Source organism: Cervus elaphus, chromosome 27 (assembly GCF_910594005.1).
Source record: "Cervus elaphus chromosome 27, mCerEla1.1, whole genome shotgun sequence".
NCBI classification, from domain to species: domain Eukaryota; kingdom Metazoa; phylum Chordata; class Mammalia; order Artiodactyla; family Cervidae; genus Cervus; species Cervus elaphus.
Window position 1 is genome coordinate 42409340 of NC_057841.1, and position 12754 is coordinate 42422093.

Here is a 12754-nt window from a genome sequence, read left to right on the forward strand (position 1 = left end):
GGGACTCACCAGGGGCTGCCAGGGCACATGCCTGGGGGCTCACATGGTACGTGTTTCCTCACAGGAAACCTGTGGTGCTGGGCTGAAGCGATCACCACCGCCCTGGGGGGCAGGTGGTGGAGCCGGAACTGGAGAAGGCTGGGGGCGGGGGGCATGCAGGGCCCACCCAGGGGCTTCATGAGCTTCCTCAGGTCAGGGTCTGCTTCTCCCTCAAGTGTGGACCTGCAATTTGACATGGGGACTCCGCAACTAGCAGAAACATGACCACAGGCAGGTCCCCCACCCCTGCCCCGAGCAGCCTCTCAACCTCCTCCAGTGCCCATCCGGCCACCTTGCAGGCCTGCACGTCGGCCAAGCTGGCCCAGTGGAGGGTCCCGGAAAGGCTGGGCCGACAAGGACGACGTGGAGACGGGCTGGAGCAGGGCCTGGGGCATCTGTGTGGCTGAATGCCCTGCAAGAGAGGTAAGGGGGTGAGGGGAAGCGGCCTCTGGGGGCATTCTCGTGGCCCCTCCCCGCTGAGGGCTGACCCGGTGGAACCCTGGAAAAGACGGCATCACCGCCCAGGCATCACCCTCGCCAACACAGCCACACCGCTGCCCTGTTTCAAAATCACGGTGGTGAGAAACAGACGTTGTGAAGGCCGAGACTGGCCATTTGCTAAGCGGGTTCAAATAATCTCTGTGACCCGCTGATGGCAAGGAGGAGCTGGCTTGTCCCTGCACCGGCCTCTCTCCCTTAGTCGGAGGCAGGGAAGGTGCAGAGCCTCGCTGGATGCAGCCCTAAGTGGACTGCACACCAGCCGCCTGGATGCGCAGCACACAAAGCCCGCTCCCTTCCTGGAAGCCGCCGCCTTCCTCACCATGGGCCCAGGTCCATGTCTGGTTCCCAGGGTCCCCCGGTGGGGGGTGCATCGGATGTGGGATGCAGCTCAGGATCCCGCGGGGACACCTGGGTGCCAGCTGCTGCTGTGAGTCCCTGCAGGCACGACGACCTCGGGGGACTCAGGGAAGAGGCTGCAGCTGAGAGCGGAGCCCCAGCCAGGCCCTCCTTATGGGGTGCTCCCTCGGGACCAGAGCTCTGAGTGGCCTTGGCCCTAAGGCTACAAGGGTGCCGGCCACTCTCACCAAGGAGTCAGAGTCTACTTCTGCCCACGCTCCTCCCCAGCCTTTCTGAACAGCCTTTTCCACCTTCAAAAGGGACTTTACTCTTCTATTATATCCAGACATTTAGATGGAGCTATGTTTCCAGTGGTCAGGTATGGATGTGAGAGTTGAACTGTGAAGAAAGCTGAGCTCCGAAAAATTGATGCTTTTGAACTATGGTGTTGGAGAAGACTCTTGAGAGTCCCTTGGACTGCAAGGAGATCCAACCAGTCCATCCTAAAGGAGATTAGTCCTGGGTGTTCATTGGAAGGGCTGATGCTGAAGCTGAAACTCCAATACTTTGGCCACCTCATGTGAAGAGTTGATTCATTGGAAAAACCTTGATGCTGGGAAGGATTGAGGGCCGGAGGAGAAGGGGACGACAGAGGATGAGATGGCTGGATGGCATCACCAACTCAATGGGCATGGGTTTGGGTAGACTCCGGGAGTTGGTGATGGATAGGGAGGCCTGGCGTGCTGCGATTCATGGGGTCGCAAAGAGTCGGACACAACTGAGCGACTGAACTGAACTGAACTGATGGATGTCAATGGGCTTCCCAGGTGGCACTAGTGGTGAAGAACCCACCTGCCAATGCAGGAGACATAAGAGACGTGAGCTTGATCCCTGGGTGGGGAAGATCCCCTGGAGGTAGGACATGGCAAGCCACTCCAGTATTCTTGCCTGGAGAATCCCATGGACAGAGGAGCCTGGCAGGCTATAATCCATGGGGTTGCAAAGAGTCCAACAGGACTGCAGCGACTTAGCACACACAGATCTTAATTCCCTCATTATTTTGCTTTTAATATACAAACAGGCAAGGACAAAATCACTACAGAGATTCCAGAGAAAACTCTAGACTTTATAGCGACATCTTTTAAGATTCTTTCAACACGAATTAGCCAAGTAAAGCTGTTGATATTTTAAAAGGCTCTGAAAGGGAAGACCACAAAAGGAACTGTCTTTAGCCCTCTCATGGTCTGCCTTTACTAATGTAGTAGACAGGGTCAGGAAGCAGTGCTCAGTCGTTCAGTTGTGTCTGATTCTTTCGTGTCTTCACTATGGACTGTAGCCCGCCAGGTCCTCTGTCCAGGGGATTCTCCAGGCAAGAATACTGGAGTGGGTTGCCATGTCCTCCTTCAAGGGAATCTTCTCGACCCAGGGATCAAACCCAGGTCTCCTTCGGCTCCTGCACTGCAGGCAGAGTCTTTACCACCAAGTCACTGGGAAAACCCTATCATGCATATATTTCCACCTCAAATCAATTACAGTTGTTAGTAGGTGACACTCTACATGCTCATTACATGCATTCTACATGCTCACAGTCACCTACTGGTTAGTGATCCACCTGCCCATCTCTCCCTGACCACCGCGCACAGACATCCTCCATCTTTACTCCCGTGTGCGTTCTACACAGAGAGACAGACAGCAAAATTGCGGCCTTCTCCCAAATTCTTCTGCTCCAGTTGCCGGCAGCGGCGAATTCATTTCTAGATGCGAACTGTCCGACACTGACCTTTTTAGTATGTAAATAGGTTATCGTCTCTGAGTCGTTCCGCCAGCAGTGTGTAAGGCTAAAACTTCACATCTTCTTCGCAAAGCCAGTAGGTTTACAAGTGCGAATGTTCCTTAATGAAGTTGTCAGGTTGGACAGGAGCGTATACGAAACAAGCCCTGGAAAGCCAGGGAGGAAGCATCACAGAGCAGAGGTCTGCAGTTCCGGACATGCGGAATTGCTCCTGGGAAGCCAGGAGTTAAAAGCTCTGTGCTCTTAGGGATTAAGACCTGAGCCAAAACCCGGCTTTATTCTGGAAAAGAACTGCCATATCCATCAGCTGGTTGCTTTCGCTGAAATGCCACGGGCTTAAAAAACACATCACATATGTCTCAAACCCATGCCCTGGATGAACCAGTCACGTGTGGTTTCCAAGATGTCAGGATTCTGAAAAGACACCAGGAGTGAGTCTCATGTTTTCGAGTAACAAAGATGTCCAGTGGCAGTGATCACATTCCTGAAGTCCTCTGAAATGCAAAAAAAAAAAAAAAACCAAAACAAAAAACCCCCACCAAAAAAGGAAAAGGGCTCCCAAAAAGGAAATTTTCCACACGTTCATTTGGGAAGCAGATTGCCCTGGGTGCTGAGCAGCCACTTGGAAATGAACGCAAGGTGTGGTTGGCAGCTCTGCTGAGCAGCCCTAGACTCCTCCGTCCGCTGCTGCCCACGGCTCCCACCCAGAGGATGGGGATGCAATTCAAGTGGCGGGATGGCCTTGAGGTCACCACTCAAGGCAGGGGAGGGGGCCAGCGTGGTGCCGCGCACTTGAGCACATTGTGCTCTCAGCTCTGCGTCCCCACTAAATGAATCTGTTTGTCTGGGGGACGGTGGCGGCTGGATTTCCTGAAGGTTGAGCAGAGCTCAGGTGGTGCTAGTGGTAAATAACCCACCGGCCAATGCAGGAGACAAAATGAGACACGGGTTCGATCCCTGGGTCTGGAAGATCCCCTGAAGGAGGACATGGCAATCCACTCCAGAATCCTTGCCTGGAGAATCCCACGGACAGAGGAGCCTGGTGGGCTATATAGTGTCACAGAAAGTCAGACACGACTGAGCAACCAACATTTTCACACTCTCACATTTTGACCTAGGTGCTAATTTTTACACATTCACAATATCTTTCACAAATGACAGTCTACCTAATTTCCAAGATTACAAGAGATTGGATGGAAGCTCTGGCGTGCCTATGTGGTGGGATAAGAGATGGCATGATTTTTCCTGGAATTACTTAATTGACTATTGTTTCCCATTTATATGATTATAAGATACACAATTTAAAGATTACATATTTTATAAGTATTAGTAAAAATACCTACTAAGGAACTATGTCCAGGTAACTTCTAAGCAAGTATTCCAAACCTACCATATTAGTGCATGCATGCTTGGTTGCTTCAGTCATGTCTGATTCTTTGCAATTCCATGGACTGTAGACTGCCAGGCTCCTCTGTCCATGGGATTTTCCAGGCAAGAATACTGGAGTGGGTTGCCATGCCCTCCTCCAGGGGATCTTCCTGACCCAGGGATCGAACCTGCCTCTCTTGTCTCCTACATTGGCAGGTGGTTTCTTTACCACTAGTGCCACCTGGGAAGCCCCCCCATATCAGACATTCCAGTAACAATGGGCACCTGAGGACATGTGCCAGGGCTTTATCACCTCATCAGAGAGATGGCAATTTCCTTGGGTCACTACTTCAGCTTGGGCACGGAAATAGTAAACACTGGTGGGTCTCTGTTCAGGGAGCCCTGAGTCACTCTTACAGCAGGGAGACAGTCTGTTGTAAATGGAGCCTCATTTCTGATGTAAAGGGGACCCTGTGATGACCAGGGAAGTCCCTTTCTCAAGTAAATGACACTTATACACAAAACCCTGCTTTTCACCTCTGTTGAAAGTAACTGCAATCAGGATCTATGATTTTTTTGGAAAGGCTGCCTTCCACTCAAGATCCTGTGGGAGTCACGAGAATGAGGTTATATCTGAAGGACTGAGGCTGATGGATTTTTCAGTTACAGGATCAATGTTAATGAGTTAGGGAAGGAAGTTTCTGTGGTTTAGTCGCTAACTCAGGTCCGACTCTTTGTGATCCGAGGCTCCTCTGTCCATGGGATTCTCCAGGCAAGAATACTGGAGTGGGTTGCCATGCCCTTCTTCAGGGGATCTTCCTGACCCAGGCATCAAACCTGAGTCTCCTGAATCGCAAGTGGATTCTTTACCACTGAACTACTGGGGAAGCCCTGAGAAAATGTTTAATGTATTTAATTATATAACTGTAACAATGCCAGATATCCCCCACATAACTATATGGGGGAAATGCCATTCCACTTCAGACTTTGAACAGGAGTGGGGAATTCCAGGGAGCCCCCCTCCCACCCTGATTCCTCATCTGTCCTTATTCTTTCAAACATTGGCTATTTTTTGCTTATGCTCTCATTTCTTTTTTGGTGAAGAAGTGATGTGCTAAAGTAATTTTCATGGAGTGAATCTGAACCTTGTTTCTAAATTATTTTTGGACTTTGGTTTTCTTGAATCTTATGTCATAATCTAAGTGTCTTTAGGAGAATTTTTCTCAGAAGAAAAAATGTTATAGGTGTTGATGAACGGTCCAAATCATATCGGTCAATTATAGGTAGGGAAACGGAACACTGCTGCTTGGGCCACAAGTTGTGCTTCCTTAATGATTAGAAAAACATGTAATTCTTAACTTTTCCTTCCTGGGAGCCCCAGATAACAGTGATTCGGGGAGGAAGAATGATTTGACAAAAGCTTTTACCTGCTGGCTGAAACTAAGCAGGCTATTTATAAACTGCTCCGAAATGTAAGTAAAAAGCTCTTACCCACAAGTTCTAATGAGAGAGCTGGGTGGACGAGGGAAGACAAAAAGGAAAAACATAATGGACTGAACCAAAGGCAGTCATGTGACCGGCGGCACAGGGCAGCTGGGGTGGGGGTGGGGGTGGGGGTATGCAGAGATAGATCCATTGAAGACAGACCTGAAACAGCCCTGGAGGGGAAATGCAGGCAAAGAATGATCTATCCGATACTAGGCGAAATGCACAGCTTTTCCTGTTCAAAACTGCTACAATTCAGTCCCCTTCCCCTTTGCCTCCCAAGCTGACCCCACCCCACAAGGCCCAGCTCTCACATAGCACTAAGTGCCAGGCACTGTTTTAAGGCACAAAGAGGGAATGGAACTTGCCCAAGAACCTTCTAGAAAATGGCAGAGTCAGGACCTGCCGCTGGGCTGTCTGGCCTCCCGGTCTGTGCCTTTGGTCTTGACATCACACAGTCTTATGAAGGGACCAATGGGCATTTAAGGAATCAAGGACTCTTATCAACACACAGGCAAAGACTGGTGTGGAAATGAAGTCTGAGGAAGAATCCACGGGGAGGAAGTTACTCACCTGCCTGGGAGGTAGGAGTTGGGCCCTGAGGTGTGACATCTACGGGTCAAGGTTAGAGCACATGAGATCAGGGTAAGGGACACAGAGGAGAGAGGAGGTTTGTAGTAAGGGGCTTGTGGGGGCGGGGGAGGGCGCTGCAGATATGTTTCAGGAGACAGCCTAAGAAAGTCAAGAGGCAGATTCTGCAGTCAGGGTTGGGGGATGGGTGTGGCTGAGGGTCAGAGAAGAACGCAGTGTCAGAGTGACTCTGAATGTGCCCGCCGTATGTGCGGCCAGCAAGCAGCCCGGGTGCGATCATGCCATCCTGGTTTAGGTCTGGTGAGGAAGAGTGACCTGGTCAGAGAGAGCAGTCAAGTCACAGAAGTGGTGGTGGGGCAGCTGGGGCCCCTGAGAACAAAGTGAGAGTCCGAAGGAGAAGCTGGCTTTCACCTGCTCCGTTCAGACCATGGAAGGGGCCTGCTGGGTGGTGTTAGTGGTAAAGAACATGTCTATCTGCCAGTGTAGGAGATACAAGACACTGGTTCGATCCCTGGGTGGGGAATAGTCCCTGAAGGAGGACATGACAACCCACGCCAGCATTCTTGCCTGGAGAATCCCATGGCAGAGGAGCCTGGTGGGTTACAGTTCATGGGGTTGCAAAGACTTGAACACAGCTGAGGAATTGAGCTCGTATTCAGTAAAGGCACAGAAATGAGAACACCTTTCACCTGCAGGACACCCCCCTGGCCCCGCCCCGCCGGAAGTGCAGCTAACAGGATATGTGGCTGAGCCCCACCCCAGGGGATGCTGGGGTTCCAGATGTGTGGGTACCTAGTGACCCGGCCCCAGTCCCCAGTCCCAGGACCAGCAAAGCGCAGAGGTGGGATTAAAGCCAGCCCCAGAATCCCGCCCCATCCCCACCCCTTTTCCCACAGACCTTATGCTGTTTCTCATCTCCAAGAGGTTTATGTGTCTTTGTTCTCCTGCAGCTTCATAGATGTTGTGGTTATTCCATCACTAAGTCATGTCCAACTCTTTGCAGCTCCATGAACTGCAGCACGCCAGGCTTCCCTGTCCTTCACTATCTCCCGAAGTTTGCTCAGATTCATGTCCACTGAGTCAGTGATGCCATCCAACCATCTCATCCGTCACGAATGAGGTGACCTTTAATAAACCTTCCCTGGGAGCCTCTGCTGGGGGGTTTCCACTCCCTTCTCTCCTCTGGTGGTGGCAAGGTTGTTGTTTTTTTTTTTCTGTTGTTTCCTTTTTCTAAACTTTACAATGTGCTCTTGAAGAAAGATTTCAAAACGGGCACTGTTTAACTCTGCTAAGAAGAGAATGAACAGTTCTGAGCCAGGGAGCACCGTCCCCTGTGAGGAGCTGCCTGCGGGTGTGGCCCGGCTGCTGGGACATGCGGACAGAGCCCTGTACTCGGCAACGTGCCGCCCGGACATACGCTGTGTGCCGCGTCCACACGTCTCACTTCTGGAGCCTCAGGTTTCTCCCCTGGAAGACGGCGTGAGTCAGCAACAAGGCAGGATTCTCAAGGGAACTGGATTCCTTCGATGGGGCAGTACTGTGTGCATGTGAGGCACTGCTCCTTTTTGGAGCCTGGTTTCTACCTTCCCCTTCCCTTCCCTTCCCTTCCTCTCCTTTCATGAGTGGGCGGGCTGGGCCCTCTGTTTCTGGGGACTTTGCTGAGGCCCGAATCTGGCTGGCTGTCAGGCTCCAGGTCCCACACCTTGTGAGGGAGATGCCTTGGTGGGGATGTGGGGAAGGGTCCAACGGGCCCCCACACTGGGGGCTGTATGTCAGCTCTTGCTGTCTGCATCCAGCTGGAGTGTCCGGCCACAGTGGGAAGCACAGACCAGCGAGACCCCAGTCTTTTCTTGCCATTAGTTCCAAGCCCTCTTCCCCCACTTTAATGACAATCACAGTAAATGACATGTGTCTCCCACACGCAGACGGCCAGTTGGTAAAAGCTCTTAAAACAAAACAGAAATGACCCAAAGTAGGTTAGCGCAAGGGTGAGGAACAGCAGCTCCGAAATAATTTTCAAACAGTGTATGCTTTGGGGATTTAGCCAAGGAAGCTGATAAACTAGGCCATTCAAATATATTATGCCAATATTTTCTCTGGCAAGAGATTGCTTGTCGGATTTGCATCCAGTTTCACTTCAGGACTTAATTCTTTAAAAAAAAAAAAAACTGGAGGAAAATTTTCCACAAGCTGTATTTTACTTAGACCCAGGTCCAAAGCCTTATCAATGCGTTATTACAATATATAATTAAGCATAATTACATTAAAATATTAAACCACCATCAGCTATTAGAAATAATGAAATTTCTTGCATAAAGCCATCGCATGAATTACTCTGGTGATTGTCAGACTCCCTCATCAAGAGGCTCTGCCTGAAACGGCAGGCACTTACTTCACTTGCCAGAGCGCTGCAGCGCAAATCTTGCAAATCTCAGGACCTGAGCGGGATCAGGATGGGGGTGAGGGGACGGGTCCCACTAAAGCTGTGGCGTTACAGGAAGTCATCCTCTAATGATGTCCCTCAGATGGACACTTCTGTGGCATGAGCAGCTGAATTCCAACAGTAATAAACATTATTCTAAAGCAATTAAAGTACTAATAGAATTTTAGGCTATGTGATAATAGACAAGGCAGTAAAAGTAATTCTACAGTAAAAGCAATTGTCAGAGGGGCCCGGGATGATCTACTCACAGTGCTGGCTGGTATCCTGCAAATTCTTGTTTTTGTAATCGAGAATGTAAATTATATTTAGCTCAAGGCAGCATTTGAATTTAAATCCTAAAAAAAAAAAAAGTCTAGTTTCTATAAAGCAGTTTAAAGCCATCTTGCTCACAGTACTCATCTGCTTGGCCGACTCTCTGTCTATGGGAAAGTAGATGGTCGGTCATTAGACAAAACATCTTGGATCACCAGCGTCCAGAGAAATGAGGCTTCAATGTAAATTCTGTCAATTTGTGTGTGTGTGTGTGCTCAGTCATGTCTGACTCTTTGCAACCCCCCAGAGTGTAGCCTATCAGGCTCCTCTGTCCATGGGATTCTCCAGACAAGAATACTGGAGTAGATTGCTATTTCCTTCTCCAAGGGCTCTTCCTGACGCAGGGATGGAACCTGCATTTCCTGCATTGCAGGCGGATTCTTTACCACTTGAGCAACCTGGAAAGCCCACGTATCCATGTACACACGTATGTATGCATATTTTATTCCTCACTTTGGTATATTTCATTTTTTTTTGCAAGTAATGCATTGATAGATGGGCTCAGTTGGTAGTTCTCAAGCCAGATTAGAGTCACCTGTGGAGATTTTTAAATCTGGTGATGCCCAAACCTGTTAAGTCAGACTTTCTGGGGGCACTGATGCCTTTATAAACTCCTGCACCAGGGCTGAGGATCGCAAGCCTTGAGCCATATATCCATCCTCACCACCAGTCCTGCCCTCTTCTCTCCTCCTGTGGGGGCTGCTTCTGAACGGAGACCTTGAAGGTGACTAAAACATGGCCATTCCAGGAGGCAGGGTCAGCTCTGGTGCCTCCAGTCCAGGGGGCTGGCGGAGTGGGTGGGGCTGGGTGAACCAGTGAGCATGCCCCCCACTTGCAGGGGGGACCCCCAGAGCCAGCCTGTTGTGTCATCAGGAAAGTGGGGCTGCCCAATTTTCAAGAGAAGCCAGAAGTCTGCATTTTTACAAGAAAATCTCTCAGTTTTTAAATGCTTGCAAAGGATTAAACATTTACGAAAACCCTGTGCCGGCCACACAAGCAGGTGCTTGGCCAAGCCTACAAATACCAATTCACAACGTCTGAGCGAGCACAAATCCCCTGAATGCAAGGGTAACTGGATAAATATTTGCAGAAGGAAACATGAGCAGTGTCTGGAAAGTTGTCATTTTTCGAACAGGAGAGATAAATCTCTATTTGCTTACTTGTAATTTAGTGGTGCTCTCCAGTACCAAGGAGTTTGCTATGTGAAGGACAATTTAAACCCACAGGTATACAACCGCTGTAAACTAAACATACAATCCACCCAGCCAACTCACTCCCCTCCCCGGACTTGGCTCTGAGTCTCGGGGCAGGGCTTCTCAGGCTCTGCTGTGCAATGCGGGTCTCCTGGGGGTTTTGCTAATGTATTGATAGAATGGGTGGTGGGGACCTGAGTTTCTGTCATTACTACAAGCTCTCTGGTGATGCTCATGTGATGGGTCTCAGGATCAGGCTTTGAGAAGCAAAGACGTAAGAGTCACGTAGGCTGGTTATAACCCCAGGAACTTTCCAAACAAGAAGGCTGATTCTCTCTGAAGGCGGCACCCTGTGTTTTTTCACTGTGCCTGGCACCTATTAGGAGCACAGTAAATAATGGTGGCGTGAATTAATCAATGTGTATGGTATGGATGTGAGAGCTGGACCAGAATGAAGGCTTTGCGCCGAAGAACTGATGCTTTTGAATTATAGTGCTGGACACGACTGAGCAACTGAACAACAACAATTAAATAAAAAGGAACTAAGGTAGAAGCCATGGACAACACAAGCCACAGACCTTTCCTGGAATAGGACAGAGAACTCGCACAGAAATGCAGCATTTTAGAGGGAGAAGGAGCTAATCCACCATGTATCTGCCCCACTCATTTCCCTGCAATGGAGGCCCTGTAACATGATCCATGGATCCCCCTGCCTTCCTTGCTATAATGAAGAACCCCTTCCCATTTGACCACAGCAGTGTGTACTGCAGCAATTACTTTATTTTGTCTGACGTGTACTACTGTGGAAAGAGTAGGCATGGATTTTAGAGTCAGAGAGATCTGGGTTCTAATCCCAGCTATGCCAGAGTCAAGCTGTGTGACCTTAGACACGTTACCTAACCTCTCTGGACCTCACATTGCCTCCTGACGAAACGTCATCTCATCTGAGATAGACATCAGTTCAACCTAGAGGGTAATTATACACTCTGCGTCCTGATGATGCCTAATCCTAAGAAAACAGAAATGAAGTCAGTCATGTGTTGCTCACCAGACGGTTTCACTGAGAGATCCTTCAAAGAAAAACTTCACAGAATTATGCATTATAATCATCACCATCATTATACAGCTCCCGTGCTTATTTCAACCTGGGTAGTAAAAGTAATGAAAAAGGGGAGTTGTGAGGACAGCTATTATTTCCTTTAAGGACACAAGTGAAGTCTCTCAGTCGTGTCCGACTCTTTGGGACCCCATGAACTGTAGCCTACCAGTCTCCTCAGTCCATGGAATTCTCCAGGCAAGAGTACTGGAGTGGGTTACCATTCCCTTCTCGAGGGGATCTTCCCGACCCAGGGATTGAACCCGGGTCTCCCGCATTGCAGACAGATGCTTTACTCTCTAAGCCATCAGGGAAGCCCTTTAAGGACACAACGAGAATAAATACTGTTTTCTCCCCCAACGGTTTTATTCAGAGAGCACAAGAATGGAATTTGCAACAAATGGAAAAACTGAACATACACTTCTAACTGAATAAAGCTTTTTTGGGCAATATAGAAATATATATGTTTTTGTACTGAGAAGCTCTAGAGTCTTACCGGTTAGTAAAGGTAAGTGAATGAATAAATGTGTGAGTCAGGGGCTGTAATGAACCGCGGCCCCGGATGAAATCAGCGGAGTCTGAGTGCCTGCAGCAGTGGGGATCAGGGTGGGAACTGTCCAGCGCAGGCCCCCGGATTCCAAATGCCCTGAGGCCCCGTGCCTGAAGTCCTCTCCAGGCCACGCTGGGTACCTTCCGGACTGCCCGAGATCTGAGACGTGTGCCGGCGGCACCTGCGTCCACCTTGTTTAATGCTTCGTGGAGAAGAGGCACTCAGAAAAGATCTCCGGTGTCTCTCAGACACCTTAGAACATATTTCCTTTATTCATCTTTAACAGACAGTTGCTGCTGTTCAGTCGCTTGGTCGTGTCTGACTCTTTGTGACCCCATGGACTGCAGCACACCAGGTCACCCTGTCCCTTACTATCTCCTGGAGTTTGCTCAAACTCATGTCCGTTGGGTCCATGATGCTATTTACATGGCTCTTGTTATGTACGCTTTACTCATTGTTTTAAGTTGAAATTTTTTTCTAAATATCTGTAAGTAAAGTATTAGTTGCTCAGTTGTGTCTGACTATTTGCAGCCCCTTGGACTGTTGACTGTCAGGCTTTGCTATCCGTGGAATTCCAAACAAGAATACTGGAGTGGGTAGCCATTCCCTTCTCCAGGGGATCTTCCCAATTCAGGGTTCAAACCCTGGTCTCCTGCACTGCAGGCAGATTCTTTACCATTTCAGTCACCAGGGAAGACTTTCCTTAGGCTGGAGTAAAACTGTCTCCTTACACTTGTGTCCACTGGCCAGCATTCAACTCTCTGGAATTGCTGTGTGTCACTCCATTTTCTCTTCCCTGTAAAAATAATCATGATCATGTCATCCGTGAAGATGTCACGTCTTTATCTGCTTTTCTAAACAGCCCACAACTCAGTTTTCTTTTCCCCTCAAATGGAGATGAGGCTCCCTTTCATCATTCTGATTTACTGAGACTTTGTTAGGAGCAGAAGAAGGTGCATCCGGAAATGTGTTTTTTTTTTTTTTTTCTCCAAAAGTATATTTAAGGCTAATTTTCAAAATGGTTGGAAAATAGCTACATTCAGGATGC

General features: G+C 49.1%; 1 long non-coding RNA gene across 2 annotated transcripts in view; it reads left to right on the forward strand.

Annotated features, from left to right (window-relative positions):
• The first annotated feature begins 7538 nt into the window (after positions 1–7538).
• Positions 7539–12754, forward strand: part of LOC122684922 — a 32327-nt gene continuing 27111 nt past the window's right edge. The window contains exons 1-2 of one of the 2 annotated variants that reach the window (XR_006338195.1): positions 7539–7659; positions 9195–9294. This is a non-coding gene — a long non-coding RNA (uncharacterized LOC122684922). The remainder of the gene's footprint in view (positions 7660–9194; positions 9295–12754) is intronic. The other variant, XR_006338196.1, reaches the window with a different exon arrangement.